Source organism: Lathyrus oleraceus, chromosome 5, assembly GCF_024323335.1.
Source record: "Lathyrus oleraceus cultivar Zhongwan6 chromosome 5, CAAS_Psat_ZW6_1.0, whole genome shotgun sequence".
Lineage (NCBI taxonomy): Eukaryota > Viridiplantae > Streptophyta > Magnoliopsida > Fabales > Fabaceae > Lathyrus > Lathyrus oleraceus.
This window is the reverse complement of record NC_066583.1, coordinates 132,919,632-132,940,758: the sequence shown is the minus strand read 5'-3', so window position 1 is coordinate 132,940,758 and position 21,127 is coordinate 132,919,632. Positions and strand designations below refer to the sequence as shown.

Here is a 21,127-nt window from a genome sequence, read left to right as displayed (position 1 = left end):
GAAGATCCTTGGTTGAAATGCACGCTACTTTATGTGAATTGAGCTATTACGAGCATGACCATGCTTCTTATCAAGTATGTTCCAGATATCCCTGAGGATGTGTTGTTGTGAAAATAGACTTGCAAGAGATGCTGGATCAAAATCTTATTCAGGTCACGAGGAATGAAGATGAGCATGAGGTGAACGTCATAGTTCCCCGTTTTAATCTCCCATAACCGATTGTGATTACATATGATGGTCAGAAGATCGCTATTTCTCCATTGGTTATTCGTTTGGAGGGCCCTACACCTTACGAGTCTGATAAAGAGGTGTCTTACAAGTATAATGCTACTATGGTGGAAGACAGAAAATAAGAGACTATTCCTGCTTTTCCGTCTGTTGTGAACATCGCCGATGTAAGTGGTATGACCCGAAGTGGTCGGGTATTTGTTGCTGCAGCTCCTAAGAGGACTGAAGATGTGGTGATAGAGAAATTAAGTCAAGAGAAAACTTTTGTTGTACAAGCCGACCAATCCAGTATTGTGAATCAGAATGTTGATCAAGATGAAGTGTTGAAATTGATTAAGAAAAGTGATTTCAATGTGGTGGACCAGTTGTTGCATAATCCGTCCAAGATATCCATATTATCCTTACTGATGAGTTCGAAAGCACACCAAGAAGCTTTGAAGAAAGTCCTAGAGCAAGCATTTGTGGACCATGACGTGACGATTGGTCAATTTGATGGCATTGTGGCCAATATTACCGCATGTAACAATTTGAGCTTCAGTGATGAAGAGCTGCACGAGCAGGGGAGGAACCACAATTTGGACCTGCATATCTCTATGAATTGACAAGAAGATGCCATGTCCAATGTGCTGGTGGATACTGGATCCTCTCTGAATGTTCTGCCTAAGTCTATGTTGTCTAAACTTGCTTACCAAGGTGCTCCAATGAGATTCAGTGGAGTTGTTGTGAAGGCCTTTGATGGCTCGAGTAAGACTGTAATTGGGGAGGTTGACCTCCCAATAAAGATAAGTTTGTGCTTATTTCATATCACTTTTCAAGTGATGGATATTCATCCTGCCTATAATTGTCTCTTAGGACATCCGTGGATTCATGAGGCTGGGGCAGTTACATCAACTTTACACCACAAGTTGAAGTTTGTAAAGAATGGAAAATTAGTGATCGTGGGTAGCGAACAGACCATGTTGGTAAGTAATCTTTCTTCATTTTCATATATTGATGCCGAAGAAGTTGAGGGAACGCCGTTTCAAGATCTTTCTGTTGATAATATTGTTGTTAAGAAAAAAGAAGAATCCATGTCATTCTTGAAAGATGCCTAGTTTATGGTGGAGAATGGTCAATTTGTTAAGTGGGGACAAGTTCTTGAGCTTTCTGAGAACAAGAAGAGAGTTGGTTTGGGTTTTTCACCTGGCGTCACCCGAAGATGTTTGAAGTGAATTCAGGAAGTGTTTCACAGTGCTGGCTTTATTCATTCCAGAGATTAGTCTATTGCCGCAATTTTAGAAGACAATGAAGAGCAAGAAGTGTCAGACTTTGTGACACGTGGATCGATGTGCCAAAATTGGATTGATGTTGATGTTCCTTTTGTTATTTACTTGTCGAAGTAATATGTTTATTTTTGTTATTTTCAAAATCCTTTCACTATGCCTAAGGTGAAAGTGAATCTATGTGGGCTTTGTTTCAGATTTCATTATCATTAATAAAATGTTATTTTATTTATCCATATTATGTTTTACCTTTTTTCTTTTTCTGGAAAAATGGTAACATAAAAAACCAAGATAATAGTCACTTTTATATCTACATCACAATGTGCGTTTCTTTGTTCATATTCTAAAATCAAGCATAAAATCATTGTGTAGATTAATTGTTAAACCCATTGAAAACAATGACCTTACGCCCTCTCCCAACTTTGAATTTCCTATGTTCGAAATTGAAGAAGAGGATGACGAAGAGATTCCTAATGAGATTTCTCGGTTGCTTGAGCATGAAGAGAAGACCATTAAGCCTCATAAAGAGCCATTGGAAGTGATTAATCTGGGTTCTGAAGATAACAAGAAAGAAGTCAAGATTGAGGCACTGCTTTGTCCAGATGTTAAGAAGAGGATGATAGAGCTTCTTAGAGAATATGTGGATGTGTTTGCTAGGTCTTATCAAGATATACCGGGTCTTGATGCTGATATTGTGGAGCACAAATTGCCTTTGAAGCCAGAATGTTCGCTAGTTAAGCAAAAGTTAAGAACTCACCCTGATATGGCTGTCAAGATTAAAGAAGAAGTGCAAAAGTAGATTGATGATGGGTTCCTTGTTACTGTTGAATACCCTCAATGGGTGGCTAATATTGTGCATGTTCCAAAGAAAGTTGGTAAAGTTCAGATGTGTGTTGATTATAAAGACTTAAAAAAAGCCATTCCGAAAGATGATTTTCCTCTGCCACACATTGACATGTTCATAGACAACATAACCAAGTTCAATGTCTTCTCCTTTATGGATGGATTCTTCGATTATAATCAGATCAAGATGGCACCCAAGGACATGGAAAAGATAACATTTATTACACCCTGGGGAACATTCTGCTATAGAGTGATGCCTTTCGGTTTAAAGAATGTTGGTGCAACATACCAAAGAGCCATGACTACTCTTTTCCATGACATGATGCACAAAGAGATAGAAGTCTATATTGATGATATGATTTCTAAGTTGAAGACTGAAGAAGACTATGTTGAGTATTTATTGATGTTGTTTCAGCGGTTGAGAAAGTTTAAACTATAGTTGAATCCTAATAAGTTTACTTTTGGTGTCCGTTCAGGAAAACTTTTGGGTTTCATTGTCAGTCATAAAGGTATTGAAGTAGATCCTGATAAAGTCATGGTTATTCAAGAGATGCCTACACCAAAGACAGAAAAGCAAGTCAGAGGTTTCCTCGGGCATCTGAATTACATATCCAGATTTATATCTCACATTGACTGCCACATGTGGGCCAATATTTAAGCTTCTCCACAAAGATCAAGGTTATATTTGGATAGAGGACTGCTAGAAATATTTTGAAAGCATCAAGAAGTATCTGCTCGAACCTCCTATCTTGTCTCCTTCAGTAAAAGAAAGACCTTTGATTATGTATTTGACTGTGTTAGAAGAGTCCATGGGTTGTGTCCTTGGAAAACAAGATGAAATTGGTAGAAAGGAACATGTCATCTACTATCTGAGTAAGAAGTTCACAGACTGCGAGTCTCGATATTCCATGCTTGAAAACACTTGTTGTGCTTTAACTTGGGTTGTCAAACTTTTATGCCAGTATATGATCAATCATACCACTTGGTTGATATCCAAAATGGATCTAATTAGGTATATCTTTGAAAAAGCATGCTTTGTTTGGAAGGATAGCTCGTTGGCAAATGCTATTGTCTGAATACGATATTGAGTACCGTACTCAGAAGGCGATTAAAGGAAGTATCCTTGCAGATCATTTGGCTCACCATCCGATTGATGATTACCAATCCATCAAATTTGAATTCCCTGATGAAGACGCTATGTACTTAAAAGCTAAAGATTACGATGAACTATTGCCTGAAGAAGGACCAGAGCCTGAATCCCAGTGGGGTTTAGTGTTTGATGGAGCTATTAATACTTATGGTAATGGAATTGGGCCAATCATTATTACTCATAAGGGTTCTCATATCCCTTTTACTACAAGGTTGATGTTTTATTGTACGAATAATATGGCAGAATATGATGCTTGTATCATGGGTCTTAAAGAGGCCATTAATTTGAGAATTAAAATCCTTGATGTGTATGGAGATTCAACCTTGGTGGTTAATTAGAATAAAGGAGAATGGGATACTAGTCATCCTGGCCTGATTCCTTACAAAGATTATGCAAGGGGTGTCAACTTTCTTCAACAAACTTAAGTTTCATCATATACCTCGTGAAGAGAATCAAATGGTGAGCGCTCTGGATACTCTGTCTTCTATGTATAAAGTAAATCATTAGAATGACACGCCCAGTATCATGATCATGCCTTGATAGGCCTGCTCATGAGTTTATCGCAGAAGAAGTCACAAATGATAAGCCTTGATATTATGATATTAAGTGTTTCCTTCAAAGTTAGGAGTACCCACGTGGGGCATCCAGCAAAGATAAAAAGACTTTGAGAAGATTGGCTAGCAATTTCTTTCTAAATAAAGATGTGTTGTACAAGAGAAACTTTGGCATGGTTTTTCTCAAATGCATGGATAGACACGAAGCAGACATGTTAATGCGAGAAGTTCATGAAGGATCCTTTGGTACTCATGTCAATGGACATGCAATGGCTAAAAGATGTAAATGGCAGGTTACTATTGGTTGACAATGGAATTTGATTGCTGTAAATATGTGAAGAAGTGCCATAAATGTCAGATTTATGCTGATAAGGTTCATGTGCCTCTGATGCTTCTCAATGTTATTTCATCCCCATGGTCTTTCTTTATATGGAGAATTGATATTATTGGTATGATTAAACCCAAAGCTTCGAATGGACATTGCTTCATCCTAGTAGCTATTGATTAATTCACCAAACGGGTTAAAGCGACATCTTATGCTAATGTCACCAAGCAGGTTATGGTCTGATTTATTAAGAATCATATTATTTATCGATATGGTGTTCCAAGTAAGATCATTATCGATAATGGGTCGAACTTGAATAACAAGATGATGAAAGAGCTTTGTGATGACTTCAAGATTGAACATCATAATTCTTCTCCTTACAGACCTAAGATGAATGGGGTTGTTGAAGCCGCAAATAAGAACATTAATAAGATTATCCAGAAGATGGTTATGACGTATAAAGATTGGCATGAGATGCTCTCGTTTTCTTTGCATGGATACCATACGTTTATCTGCACTTCAACAGGGGAAACCCCTCTCTCTCTTGTGTATGGCATGGAAGCAGTACTCCCTGGAGAGGTTGAGATCCCATATATGCGAGTCCTGATGGAATCCAGTTTGTCTGAGGTTGAATGGTGTCAAAGCAGATATGACTAGTTGAATTTGATTAAAGAGAGAATGACGACCTTATGTCATGGCCAGTTATATCAAAAGAAAATGAAGATAGCGTTTGACAAGAAGGTTTGACCTCGTGTATTCAGAGAAGGTGACCTTATGCTCAAGAAGATCATGTCTTTCAATACTGATTCTAGGGGCAAGTGGACTCCTAATTATGAAGGCTCATATGTTGTTAAGAGAGCTTTCTCTGGTGGTGCATTGATTCTTACAACTATGGATGGTGAGGAGCTCCCTTATCCTATGAATGTTGATGCAGTTAAGAAATACTTCGCCTAGAAAAATAAAAGAATAGCTCGCTAAGTTGAAAACCTGAAAGGGTGGCTTAGGCAAAAATGAGAGTCTTGGTGGATTGAAAACCCAAAAGGGCGGTCCAGGAAAAAATTTGAGACATAAATAGAAAGTAATCATCCCGATAGATTGACCTTGAAAAGGAAATTTAGGCAAAATTTAGGGATTATGGCAAGTAACTGCATCAGGCCAGACTTGATCGTTTGAAGCAACAGTGCCTACCACATGTTCCCATTCAGTCATCCTTGATAGAAGTTCATAACATAATGGAATTCAAAGTTGTTAGGGAGAATAGTGGTCATTGTATCTCAATGTATCCCTTTCCACGTAGTTACCATTTTCCAACTTTGTAATGATCCATGAAGTCACGCCATTTGTGGACTACCATCCTATCAATAAAACTTGAGCCTTTTTCTCATTTATTTGCTATTCTTATTTTATTTCAGTTTACAAAATTCCATTTGTTTTTTATGATAATTTTTGAAACAAAAAAATATATTTGAACAATCATATTCTTGAAAATTTACAACAAAAAAAAGATATGTATTTTTCTTGACTTGTGAATACAAAAGAGGAATGTTAATGTCAATCCTAAAGATGGTAAGATCCTGAAAAGTGAATTTAGTGACTTCCCCAGACCGAATTTTCTTTTATAACAGTCTCCCCAGTATCAGATTGCAAGAGTGCTAGAATCCCTAACGAATCTCTGCCAGCATCTCCATCTTGTTGAGATTAGCCGAGTATTTGGTTGTACTATGTTATCAATCTCACGCCTTAGATTTGTTTTGTCAGCATAATCATATGCATGTGTATAGTATCATGAGGTTTATTTGCACATTTTTTATATCTCGATGCTTCCCCACCATTCTCTGGAACTTTCCTCCCCACAGAGTGTGTGCGTTCTCTCTCCAATAGAGTGACGACCTTTAGCGGAAAGAGTTTATCCTTTCTAATTCCTCACTAAGTTTGATCCTCGTGAAAGATTTTGTTTCAGTTTTCCCTTCCAGTTCATTATCTGGATGGAATCAATCTCCAATTGAGTTCATGTCCTCATTGGATTGAAGTCATCTTTGACCGCTTCTCTCCAGTTCATTCCTGGGTTGAACTTTGGTCCCCTTTTGGTTGGTTACCTTTGTTAAGTTATCACTTGGCTGATAGTAGGTAATATTCCTCTTGCCTTTGGTTGGTACCTTTGTTAAGTGACCACTTGGCTGGTAGTTGGTAATCATTCTATTTCAGCTTATTACCTTTGTTAAGCTATCACTTAGCTGATAGTACGTAATATTCATCTTGCCTTTGGTTGGTTACCTTTGTCAGTAGTTGGTAATCATTTTGTTTCAGCTAACTACCTTTGTTAAGCTATCACTTGGCTGATAGTAGGTAATATTCCTTTTACCTTTGGTTGGTTACCTTTGTTAAGCTATCACTTGGCTGGTAGTTGGTAATCATTTTGTTTTGGCTTATTACTTTTGTTAAGCTATCACTTGGCTAATATTAGGTAATATTTCCTCTCCTCTTGGAGTTGGAGTTTTTCCCTGTTGATGGTTTCTTTTCCTCGGCGAGGTCTTGTTTTGATAAGTCTTCCCCATTGGATATTTAGTTCGTTTTCTAATTGTGCATTGATTGTTCCCGAGTTCTTCCTTTTCTCATGCAGAACTTTGTTTGTCCCTAGTCGGATCTCCCTGTGGAAACTATTTTCCCCCAAAGATATCTTGGTTTGCATTCATATCATATCATAAACATCTTGCGGTATCTTAGGACCAAAAATTGGGTCTTTGATATTAAAGTCTCTTCAATCTTGTCGAGACAAAGATTTCAACCTTAATATCTCTAAATTGAAGAAACTTAAATAGGGGCATCTGTTATACCCTAATTTTTAACCCTAAGATCCCACATGTCATTTGCATCATTGCACACAAACAAGGTCACATCTTGGTCCTTCCCTTTATCCATCTCTGGGTTTGCTCCTTGCAGGGATCACCAAGCATCTCTTTGTTGATTTGTTTTACCTTTGTGTTTATATGATTAATTCCTTATCTAACCACTAATCAAAATATCAAAAAATATGTCTTGTTTCCCTTAAGTTTATTATGCAAGGTAAGGGCATTTTAATCAAGATCATCTCAAAGTTTTGTGGCTTACTTCTCAAGGAAAGTTAAAGGTTCATGTGTTTATTTCCATACCTTCTTCAACAAGCAACTTCAAGCTTTGAGAAATTTAATCAAGATAAAATCAAGGACATCTTATTTTTAGTTCATATGATCATCCATGTGCTTTGAAATGCAAGAAAAGGCCAAATGCACAAGCTTGTTCCAAGTGGTTTGACCTAAAAGTCAATAATTTGAAGTCAAAGTTCCAAGGATCATAACTCCTTCAATTCTCAACATTTTTGAATGCTTCGTTTTGCATATGGATATTCTCAAAATCCTCTACAACTTCTTTTTACATGACAAGAGTCAATTATGCTTGGAGGATCATCAAAAGTTTGGAGACATTATAGGTCATTTGTGGACTTAATGAAATTTGACCTATTTTCAAGTGACTTTTCCCCAACTTTCAAGGATCACAACTTCTTCAATTTTCAACATATGAGGCTGATTATTTTCACAATGTCATTTGTGATACCCTCTATAAGTTTTCTTCAAGGATCAAGGTTAGAATATGCTTAAAAGACCATGGAATTCATTGAAACATTACATGTCATTTTCAGCTATGAAGCACTCAAATTTTTCTAAGTTATATGATCAGTTTTTCATGCCAACTTCAACATGACATAACTTTCTGCTCAAGCATCCAAATGTGACCTTTCTTGGCACATGGTGATCTTGGCCATGATATTAACACATTGCAAAAAGAATGGGATCAAAAGCCTCCTGAGTAGGGTGCTCCATTGGGTTGAACATGGTGACTTGTAACTTAAGAAATCACCATTGCCCGAATTTTGAACATGACTAATCTTAATTCCAAGCCAAATTAGCATGTGTTTTGGACCTAAACATTTTTAACCAAATCTCCAAAAGTTAATTGACCCTTAAAATGCATCAGTTAGCTAAGTTTTGATGAGTTTCAAGTCACATTTTTCACACATTCGGATCAAATTCATTTTGCACGAATTATGCATCATTCTACACGTATTTGGATCCAATCACATTCCCTAAAAATAGAGGAAGTTGTTGCCTTCATTTGCAAGCTTTGGAGAGCCAAGAAATCCCTGTTGTAACTTGAAATTTTTCCAGAGAATTCAACTATCATGTTTTGAGTTTCAGTTTGTTTCAATACGATTTCTTGATTCCATTAGCATCTTCGGCATCCTCTGAAACTTTTGCAATAATTCCCAAGCTCTGAGACCTTCTGAAGTGCTCTAACCAGATCGAGGTTCATCAACTTCTGATCACCATTTGGACAAGGTAGTTCTGAGCATCATTTGAAATCAAATAAGTTACCACGATATAGTCATTCACTCTTTGATGCTTTCCCCTAACTTATTTGATGCTGATTGATCGTGTTCATCATTTAATTTAATTTTTCGTGGCTTGCTTATTTCTGAAACTTCTCTGAAATTCCCTTTGCTCAGAACACATAAATGAATTTGGAGTATAAGGTTGAATTCAGAATAAGAAGAGAATCACAATGGTGGTGGTCCCGTGTCTTGAATTTACCAAACGATGAAACTCCGGTGAGAGCTCACCGGAGAAGACGACCGGAGCTTTCTCAGGTTGTCTGAGTTTGATCAGACACGTTGGCAAAATGAAATGTTTTGATTGGTTGGATTTAAATTGGATCTTGTGTTTGGCTTGCAACGTGTTCCATCATGGTCTCAAACATTTGGAGTGTTGGATCTGCCACGTCAATTAACGAGGCGTGATCCAATGGTCCTTGTTTTTTCTAATTTTTATTTTTTTTCTTTTATTATTTTTAATTGCTTTTTCTTTAAAAATTCATAGTAATTTCATTTTTTATCTAAATAATCCCAAAATAATTTCTAAAATTCTCTTTTATTTTTCTTCATCTGATTTTTATTTTTTCACATTTTATTTCACTAATTTTCTATTTTACATGGATTTTCTCTTTTCTCCTTTGTTTTGATTGGTTAAAAAATCGTTTTCTGCATTTTTAAATTCTGAAAATTTTATTATATGTTTCTTATTTTATTTCCATCCTTCCATAATTTTCGTGACCATTTATTTGGTGTTTTGAAGGACTTTATTGATTTTTACACTTTATTTCTATTTTAAATTCATTTAAAAAATACCTTTGATATATTTTTATTTCATTTAATTGCATTTTTTATAAAAGTGACTGTGAACTTCTGTTGGCCTTGGATCATGATGGTTTGAACTTCAAGTCTCATCAAACTCAATGGATCCTGGGTGTTGATGGGGTAAAAACCCTAATCTACCAAATGGATGATTGATTTTGATGATGACTTGATCAAACTTTTGATCCAATTTGGGTGTGACTTCTCTTGTGTCTCTCTTCTTCATCTCTTTCTTTTCCCTTTGATCAATTGGTTGGCTTGTGTTCGTCTTGTTCATGATGTGTGGATTGGTACTTGATGAACTTTCATCATTTCAAATCTACCTTCTAAGTGATAATGGATCATTTAAGGTACTTTGGATTGATGCATAAGTTTATCCTAGGTGTCATGAAGTGTGGATTGAAGTAATGGACCATCCTCATAGCCTTTGTGCTTGATCATCCCCTTTTTTTTATGTGGCATGGCTTTAGGAGAATAATTTACATATCATTTCTCTAGCATGTATTAACACAAACATAATTATTGACCGACCTTAGATAGTTATGACTTCTACATAAGTCCAATTACGATTGCTTAACATAGCGCTAAATTTGTCCTAAAAGTAAAAGAAATTTTAATAAGTGATATTGTAAGTCTCTTATTCCTCATGGTATTGTATGAAAATGTTGCTCCTTTTCCATTTGTGAGAGCTAGTGGCATACTTATTGATTTTATCCAAGTTGTAGCCCTTCTCACAAATGATGTATAGGTCCACCTTTTCATGCTTGTGAGTGAACAGTTGAGTATTCTCCAAAAAGTGACCAAAACATCTTTTCATCTTTACTAACATCCTTTACTAACTCTTCACTTGTATTAACTTCTATTTCTATGTCATTTACTTTATGCATTTATTTTTTATGTCATTTACTTTATACTTTATGTTTAGAATTTCATATCATATTGTTTGTTATTATGTCATTTTGTTCTTTGTACATTTGGACCTTTCTTTTATATCATTGTAAATAAAACACTAATAAGAAAAAAACTAAAAAGAACTTGTTTCTCTTGATATATAGACTAGTGGTTACTATCCTTGGCATCATTGTGGAGCTATGGACTTAGAATTAGGATCTTGACCCTTGCTTTGGGACTGGTGATTTTGAGACCCTAGACTTCATTTGGAACCTTTGAGTTTGGACTTTCTTTTGGAGACTTGGTTGAACTACTTTGGTTTCATCTGATACATGGATTATTATTTGCTTATTTATCTTGCTTGAGGCTTAATCCATAGGAGGGAATTCTTGCTTGACTTATGTCACAAAGCTTGCTATCTCTTGGTTAGATCTTTCTTCCCTAGCTTTTGCTTTATGCTTTAGGATAGTCTCTTCTTCTCCTCCCCTTTCTTTAATTTTCAAAATCTTCTCTCTTTTTCAAAACCTTCTTGTTTCTTAAACTTGAACCACTTTCTCAATAAACCTTGACTTTTGTCAAGTGATTTTCAAAATATTTTTCTTAATAAATGCTAATCCATCTTAAGCATACTCAGGCCAATTTCAAAAGACTAAAAAATGCATAACTCATCTAAACTATTTTTGTGCCCTTGTGCACTTTTCCTTTAAAACTTTTCTCAACGTGTTAGACATTAGTCATTTCCATAGTTGAGATATAACTCTCCTATCTCCATAGTATTGATGATAATTCTTCTCCATCTATGGGAGCTATGGCATACTTGTTGATCCTTATCCAAGTTGGAGTCCTTCTCATTATTATGGAAAGTTCCCAGACTTGTGGATGACTAGTTGAGTATTCTCCTTAAAATGACAAAATTTATTTCCATTAAAAAATGAATCAAAACAAACTCCCTTTGTTATTTTTACCACGAACTACGAGGTTTTGATCCTCTATTGCCCTTTGTTGGTACGTAGGCATGAGACTTTCAAAAGTCTTGGCTAACACAAAAACCATAAAGATATTTATTTTTCTCATCTCTCCAATCTTTTCCAAACAACGTCTTTTTTTTCAAACCAAAATGTACATATTTTCAAAGAGGTTACCATGGAGTACCATGGATGTTTAGGGTGCTAATACCTTCTGTTTGCATAACTAATCCACGGACCTTTGTTCTCTTTTTATTACTTTTGTTTTAAAACTTCTTTGGGTTTTGTTCGTACTTTTTCCCCTTTCCTTTGAAAACAATAAAAGAGCGGTGGTGACTCTTACTTTGTGAGTTAGTTTAATCAATAGCTTAATCTCAAAATATTTATCACTACACATGGGCCTTGTTTAAAACGCATTGAAAGATGGGAGGCTCAAATTTGCTGATAAGAAAAAACCTCAACCAGAGGAGGAAGTTGATCTTAAGGTTGAAGAAGCTCTTTTTGTAGAGCATGTGGATGTGTTCATGGTTGATATCAATGAGAGCACATAAGGGACTAAACCCAGTTACGAAGAACAAATGAAGGTGGTTTTTCCAAGGCTGAGGAAAGGCTCGTTAATTTTATAAATAGGTTCAAGCTTAAGGATTTTGAGGTTATGTTGTGCCCATGTTGCAACATTGTTTTTGACAAAGAAGCTACAAAAGAGTTAGAAAAAAACCAACCCCTATCAGTCAGGGAAAGGTGGTCCACGAGACCAGCGCAAGGAGTTCTTTTTCAATAAGAGGGTAGTTCCTTATAAGACTCAGATACCTAAGACTTATATCCTTCCAGCTAATGACCCTCTTAAGGAGTATATTATACTTGTAGGAAGTTCAACTGTTGATAAGGGAAAGTGGAAGCAGATAAAAGTAGGTGCAGGATCTTCCTACCTTGACAACTCTCACATATCCAAGAAATATTCATATATTTCTAAGAACTACAAGGGGAAGAAACCCATGACTCGAACCCAATGGAGGAGGCACTGATAACATGAAATAATATCACATTTTTGGACTTGATTTAATTAAATTATATTATTGTTTGATCCGATTTATTTTATATTATTCGATATTACTTGGTATTTTCCTTCTATTTATTTCAGGTAACATTATTTGAAGCATACGTGAAAAAGAAAGAAAAGGGGTGCAAAAAGAAGCATTCCACTAAAGCCCAGCCCACAACTACAAAGGAGAAGCGCTATGATGCTGTGACGACCGCCACACAAGGCGTGACGAGCGTCACGCCCCTCTGCTCAGCGTTACGAGCGTAACACAGGGTGTGACGGACGTCACACCCCCATTCCTATTTTTTTGGCTTTGACGCGTAACAGAAGCACGTTCGCCCTTTTTCTTCGCTTTACTCGTTGACACACGAGGAAACCTACTGAAGAAATTTTTGGGAAACGGTTACATGATGGATTAATATAAATAGATCTTAAGTGGTGCCCTGATCCGTCTCCTCTAATTTTTCCAGTATTCGGCACCGTGCAATATTTTTCTTGTTCTTTAATTTTCCAGCATTCTACTTTCTTAGCAATTTTTATTTCCTTTTCTTTTCTAGTTAATTTCAAAAGCATTGAATTTATTTTCTTTCACACTAGTTTCTACACCGGAAATTATTGTGTAGTTTTTACTGGATCTAACCTTACGTTGGATCATAGTATTTTATTCCTTCGCCTTTATTTTACTGTCTGATCGAAGATTGTGAAGAACAAATCCAACCGGCTTGTGGTGGAGTGTTCAAGCATCGAAGTTAGGGAACAACCAAGATTTCTATTAATTTTACAGGTTCATTAATTTATTGTTTTAATTTATATATGTTTTGTACTGCTGTTTATCTATACTATTTGTCTGATATGGCTGCATTTAAGCATAATTATTGTTTAGGCTTGTTTAGCATGTCCGGCTAGATAAACTTAGATATCGGTATGTAAAGTAAGCGGAATAAAGGAATCAAAACTAAGTTAGTTTAAATTTATTTAAAAATATAGTCACTCTTTTTGTGGTCTCGATTTACACAGTTAATACCAAAGTTTTTATACGAGAGTAAAAGACATAAAGAAGTTAAAATCAATAGAACGACAGTTTGAGCTTTTAACTGGACAGTGTAAATCGGACATTAACTTTAAATCAGGGCGAAAGCAATTTTTAGAGTTAATTAAATTCTAATCATTTTCAAAAAGTATTTTTAAAGGTTAAATGTGAGGACGATAGTTAAGCATTTAAGTTTAATCATATAATCTAAGTCAACAGAGCGAGAGTTTGAGACGAGGGTGTTTAAACGGTTAGTATTTTAATAAAAAGAGTTTCTATAGATTCTATTGCTTTCAAAAAGTGATTTTAGTTTTAACTAAATAGTGAGAGCGTACGTTAAGGTAAAATCATAGTCTATTCAACAGAGCGAGAGTTTGAGAAAAGGCTTTTAATCAATAGTGTCTACTGAAAAGACTTATTTTAAAACTAAGAAACCAACGAAGATTTGATTCCCTAATTACGACGAACTACATACCGATATCCGCTTATTTGATATTTAATCTAGATCCAATTTTAGTTTTACTATTTCCCCTAATCATCAAAGTATCATCCGCCTTAACTTTACGAAGTAACCCTAGAAAAACGGTATATCGATTCATTAAGTCCCTGTGGTATCGATATCTTTTAAAACTACGCGATTAGACTGTGCACTTGCAGTTAATACCCCAATAGACTCATAAAGTCGCGATCAAGTTTTTGGCGCCATTGCCGGGGACTTTTATTTAGTCGATATCGTAACTCTTCTGTTACGCTGTAGAGACTAAGGCAATTTTTTATTTTTTATTTTTTGTCTTTCGTTGATTTGTATGCCACACACTCGCTCACAAGGCGAACCGTATTACTTACGAATCAACGACGTTGAACGATATCTCTGAGTCTTACAATGAATTCGGGAGTATCGTGCTGCAAACAATCTTCCTCCAATCGAAATTCCTGATCTCAAAAATCTTCTTCCTTCGCCGATACCCGAGATGGCAGAACCAGCTCGTGCTCTTCGAGATTACGCTGCTCCATCACAAGATGAGCCGCAATCGAGTATTGCTCCACCCGCAATCGAAGCAAACAACTTCGAACTTAAACCTTCACTGTTGCAGGCAGTGCAACAGAACCAATTTTCTGGAAATCCTACCGAGGATCCAAACCTTCATTTATCCGTATTTGTTCAATACGCTGATACTGTTAAAGCTAATGGTGTCACTTCAGAGGCAATTCGACTTCTTCTTTTTCCTTTCTCGTTAAGAGATAAAGCTAGAAGATGGCTTCAGTCTCTTCCTTCCAACTCTGTCACCACATGGAATGAGTTGAAGAAAGTCTTTCTTGCCCGATATTTTCCTCCAAGCAAAACAGTTATGTTAAGAGCCCATATAAATGGATTTAAACAGAAAGATAACGAGTCTCTCTTCGAAGCATGGGAAAGATACAAAGTCATGATGAGACTTTGCCCACACCATGGTTTAAAGGACTGGTTAGTAATTCATACCTTCTATAATGGTCTCTTGTACAACACAAGATTAACAATAGACGCCGCCGCAGGTGGTGTGCTTATGGATAAACCCTACGCTGACGCTTATCAACTTATCGAAAGCATGGCCCAAAATCATTATCAGTGGGGAAGCGACCGAACAATGGTAGAAAAACCTCAAACGAAAACTGGCATGTACGAGATAAGTAGCCTTGATCATATTAATGCAAAAGTGGATGCTCTTGCCCAGAAAATTGAAAGTTTAAATGTATCACCTCCAACCGCCGTGGTTGTCGTAACTCAAAATTGCGAAGTATGTGGAATTCAAGGTCACACTCCTACAGATTGTCAACTCCTAACAGGAATCCAAGCAGAGCAAGTGAACTATGCTCAAGGAAATCCTTACTCGCATATCTATAACTCAAACTGGAAGAACCATCCTAATTTTTCATATAAGAGTAATAACGCTTTATACGCACCAGGACAAGCTCCCAGTCAAGCCCCAGCTATACCTCCTGGATATCAAAAGCCGACCCCATCTACACCTAACAATAACGTTCCTAGAAAATCCAATTTGGAAATCATGATGGAGAACTTCATAGCTTCTCAACAGCAAACCAATAAAGATTTCTTAAACCAGAATGTACACACTAACGAACAAATTAAACAACTAGCAAGTAAAGTAGATGCCCTGGCTACCCATAACAAAATGCTGGAAACACAAATCTCGCAAGTAGCTCAACAACAAGCGCCTACTGCTGCCCCAACTGGTACATTTCCTGGACAGCCCCAACCTAATCCGAAAAGCCACGCTCATGCAATTATATTAAGAAGTGGAACAGAGGTAGAGGGACCGTCTGACCCAAGAATTGAGAACCAAAACTCTAAAAAGTCAACTGAGGAAGAAAGTAAACCTAAGGAAAAGGAAGAGTGTAATAAGGATACCGCAGAAAACAAAGAACCTTATGTACCTCCACCTCCTTACAAACCACCTATCCCTTATACTCAGAGGCTAATTAAAACCAAATACGCGGGCCAATTTAAAAAATTTGTTGACCTACTGAAACAATTAAACGTCACCATTCCTTTTACAGAAGCTATTACACAGATGCCTTCATATGCTAAGTTCTTAAAATAAATTCTATCTAATAAAAGGAAGCTTGAAGAGAGCGAAACCGTTACACTCACTGCTGAGTGTAGCGCAATAATCCAGAATATGCCTCCTAAACTTAAAGACCCTGGTAGTTTCTCTATACCCTGTCACATAGGAAAATTTGTCATAGACAAAGCTTTATGTGATTTAGGAGCCGGTATCAGTGTTATGCCCTTGTCCATATGCAAGAGACTGGAAATGGGAGAATTAAGACCAACTAAAATGTCTGTGCAATTAGCAGATCGTTCCGTTAGATATCCCTTAGGAATTCTTGAAAACGTTCCCGTGCGCATAGGTCAATTCTACATTCCCACCGATCTTATAATTATGGACATAAGAGAAGATGAAGTTACACCCATTATATTGGGAAGACCCTTCTTAGCAACCGCCGGTGCTATCATAGACGTAAAACGAGGACGACTTACTTTCGAAGTAGGAGAAGAGAAAATTGAGTTTATTCTTTCCAAATTTTTGAAAGCACCTGCAATAGAAGACACATGTTACTTCATGGATATCATCGATGAATGCATAAAAGAAACAGAATTAGAAAATGATGATTTGTCTGACTGTCGTGTAGAAGACAGACTGAACCAATGTTTAGCAGTAACATCGGATCCTACGCAATGCCTTAAGAAACCAACCCTTGACCTGAAAACACTTCCCAAAAATCTGAGATATGAATTCCTAGACTCAGAACTTGAACGACCCGTAGTAGTCAATGCAGACCTAGGAAAACTCGAAACTGAAAAACTCCTACATATCTTAAGAAAATATCCAACCGCACTAGGATACAACATCACCGATCTCAAAGGGATAAGTCCTTCTATTTGTATGCACTGCATCATGCTAGAAGAAGACTGTAAAACTTCTAGGGAACATCAGAGGAGACTAAACCCGATCCTGAGTGAGGTAGTGAAGAAGGAAGTAACGAAGTTATTAGAGGCAGGTATCATATATCCTATATCCGATAGCAAATGGGTTAGCCCTGTACACGTAGTACCAAAGAAAGGAGGTATAACAGTGATCGAAAATGAAAAAGGAGAAACTATAACCAAACGAATTGAATCGGGATGGAGAATGTGCATTGATTATAGAAAGCTAAACAAAGCAACCCGAAAAGATCATTTTCCTTTACCATTCATAGACCAGATGTTAGAACGATTAGCCAAGCATTCTCATTTCTTCTATCTAGACGGTTACTCAGGCTTCTTTCAAATACCAATTCATCCTGATGACCAAGAAAAAAACAACGTTCATATGTCCTTTTAGTACCTTCGCTTATCGACGAATGTCGTTCGGCTTGTGCAATGCTCCTGCAACCTTCCAAAGGTGCATGATGGCAATATTCGCCGATTTTCTCGAAAACATCATGGAAATCTTTATGGATGACTTTTCCGTATGTGGACAAAGTTTCGAAGAATGTCTTGAAAACCTAGAAAGAGTTCTAGAACGATGTGGAAAAGTAAACCTAGTACTTAATTGGGAAAAATGTCACTTTATGGTACAAGAAGGAATTGTTTTAGGACACATCATATCAAATAGAGGAATTGAAGTAGACAAAGCCAAAATAGAAGTAATCGAAAACCTTCAACCTCCGAAAACTGTGAGAGAAGTACGAAGCTTCTTAGGACATGCCGGTTTTTACCGACGATTCATTAAAGATTTCTCTAAAATAACTAAACCTTTAACCGGACTATTAATGAAAGATGTTGAATTCATCTTCACAATAAATGCTTAGAAGCATTTCAAACACTTAAACAAGCCTTGATCTCCGCGCCCATAATGCAGACCCCGGATTGGAATGAACCGTTCGAAATAATGTGTGACGCAAGTGACTACGTCGTAGGCGCTGTTTTAGGACAACGAAAGGATAAAAAAACTTCACGTCATATATTATGCGAGTAGAACTCTAGATGAAGCTCAAATGAATTACGCCACGACCGAGAAAGAACTTTTAGCAGTAGTATTTGCACTAGATAAATTTCGTTCTTACTTGGTCGAAGCTAAAATAATCGTTTACACTGACCACGCTGCCATTAAGTACCTCTTAACAAAAAAGGACGCTAAACCTAGACTCCTAAGGTGGATTTTGTTGCTACAAGAATTTGATTTGGAAATCAAAGATAAAAAAGGAACTGAAAACGTAGTAGCAGATCACCTCTCTAGACTTGAGAACCTGGAACCGGAAAGAACATCGATCAATGATGATTTCTCGTACGATAAACTTATAGCTAATTTGGAAGAAAATAGAGCTGATGAACAGGTAGAGACCACCTTAGCTATATGCGTTACACCATGGTACGTTGATTTCGTCAATTATTTAGCCGCCGGAATAGTTCCACTTGATTTATCCTACCAACAAAAGAAACGATTCTTCCATGACATAAAACATTATTATTGGGACGACCCTTTACTTTTCAAAAGAGGACCCGATGGTATTTTCCATCGTTGTATACCTGAAGAAGAGGTAGAAAGTATAATCCAACATTGTCATTCCGCTCCTTATGGTGGACATGCAAGTACATCCAAGACCTGCTCTAAGATCCTACAAGCCGGTCTTTATTGGCCAAACATATGGAAAGATGTACATACTGCTGTCAAGAAATGCGATAGGTGTCAACGCACAGGAAACATATCTAGACGTGACGAAATGCCACAAAAAGGCATTTTGGAAGTAGAGATTTTCGACGTGTGGGGAATAGATTTCATGGGACCTTTTCCACCTTCTTTCGGTAACAAGTACATACTCATAGCGGTTGACTACGTATCAAAATGGATTGAAGTTATAGCTTCTCCAACAAACGACACACGAGTAGTAACTAGACTCTTTAAGAATATAATCTTTCCAAGATTTGGTGTCCCAAGAATAGTCGTCAGTGACGGTGGATCGCATTTCATATCTAGGATACTCGAAAAATTATTGTTTAAGTATGGTGTAAAACATCGAGTAGCAACACCTTACCATCCTCAAACTAGTGGACAAGTGGAAGTGTCTAATAGAGAAATTAAACAGATATTGGAAAAAACAGTCGCTACATCAAGAAAAGACTGGTCATCAAAATTACCTGAAGCTTTATGGGCTTATCGAACCGCTTACAAAACTCCCATAGGAACAACCCCATTTAAGCTTATTTATGGAAAATCTTGCCACCTCCCAGTAGAATTAGAACATAAGGCCTATTGGGCTATTAAAAATTTAAATTTAAACTATAAGGCCGCCGGTGAAAAGCGAATCCTTGATATAAATGAATTAGAGGAACTTAGACAAGACGCCTACGAGAATGCCAGAATCTACAAGGAAAGAACGAAAAAATGGCATGATAAACGTATATCAAGAAAAACTTTCAAACAAGGAAATGTAGTCCTATTGTTTAACTCTAGACTTAAGTTATTCCCAGGAAAGCTACGATCTAGATGGTCAGGCCCTTTCCAAATCACCAATGTCTTTCCCAGTGGAGCTGTAGAAATTAAAGGAAAATCTATTGAACCATTTATCGTAAACGGGCAGCGTCTAAAACATTATCATTATGCTGAGAACAATGAAGACTCGCAAGTCCTGCACTTGGACGTAATGTCTTCAGAATTTATAGATTAACATTTAATAGTTTTATGTCGAGCTTGCGACATTAATCAAAGAGCTTCGTGGGAGACAACCCACAACTTTCTATTTTATTTTCTATTTTTATTTTATTATTCTTCTTGATTTTATTCAGTATCCATTCTTCATTTATTTTATTTTATAAAACTTTTCTTCTTTTCTTCTTTCGGCATTTGGCCAAATCCTGACTAAAACTCTTGTTTTTCTTTTCTTTAGTTAACTCTAACCTGATGGCACATATTGACCGCATGCGTATCAAATTCAGAGGGAGAGCTCAGAGACAAAAATTTGAAGAACTTTCTGAGAGAGAGATGCACCCAACCTTCTATGCTGATGAAGATGCAATGATCGTACTTGGGCTAAGAGATAGTGTCCTGTATCTGCTGAGTCAAATAGGGTGGGAAACCACTCCTATTCGCAGACAATTTGTTACTTATCGAAGGCTAACTCTAGAATTCCTTAGCTCCCTGATCTATTTACCAAACCATGGAAAAGGAATAAACCGAGGTTTCATTCAATTCAGGATGTTCAATATGGAGTATCAGTTTAACATTCAAGAGTTTACTAACCTTTTAGGGTTCCCCACTTCTTTTGATACATTCACCATGAGCCAAGAAGACCCTTTTGAATATAGAGAGCTTGAGCATTTTTGGGGAAGTTTGACGGGAAACGACGACCCTGAGGAACACGAGTTTCTCTCTGGAAGCATACATAACCCGGCTTTTCGCTCTTTCCACAAGATCCTAGCCCATACTCTTTTTGGAAAGAGATCAAACATTACCACAGTATCACGTGATAAACTCTTCATAATATTCTGTGCTTCCCAGAACCGTCCAGTGAATGGTGCCACTTATATGCTGGCGAGTTTTGACCTCCTTATCCAAGATGACCGTGCACCGATTCAAATAGGAGGATTGATAACTATGATTGCTAATGCTATTGGATTGCGCCAACTCATGCTTAATTTGAACCCTTTTTATGGCATTGAGTCTATGAATATACTTTTCCTCTTCAACACTTTGTTTATCAGAAATCTGGGACCTGAAGAGTTTGAATTAGTAATTAATAACCAAGTTATTTACCTATTCACAATGCCTAGTCCGATGACTAGTGTCCATGACCGAAACAATTGGCTTTACAACCTGGATGGAATACCTTCTCCTGTTAGATCTGTTGAAACCATCCAAGATTATGAGATTCTTGGCAACCAGATTCCTTATGTTGAGTCTGATCCGCAGACATCAACTGGTTACCATGATGTTGCCTCTCCACCTCATCCTATCCCGTCCGCAGAATCAGCAATACCTGATCTTAGACATCGTATGCCCGGAAATGATTATAATACCACTATTCAAGCTTTGATGTCAGAACAAGCTGCCATGAGAGAAGAGTTAAATATG

The 21,127-nt window shown here is 36.9% G+C and overlaps 1 non-coding gene across 1 annotated transcript; it reads right to left on the bottom strand.

Annotated features, from left to right (window-relative positions):
• Positions 1 to 14,863: 14,863 nt before the first annotated feature.
• On the bottom strand, positions 14,864 to 14,970 carry LOC127088917 (small nucleolar RNA R71). Its single transcript, XR_007790720.1, has one exon. It is a non-coding gene; the product is annotated as a small nucleolar RNA R71 (small nucleolar RNA).
• Positions 14,971 to 21,127: the final 6,157 nt, after the last annotated feature.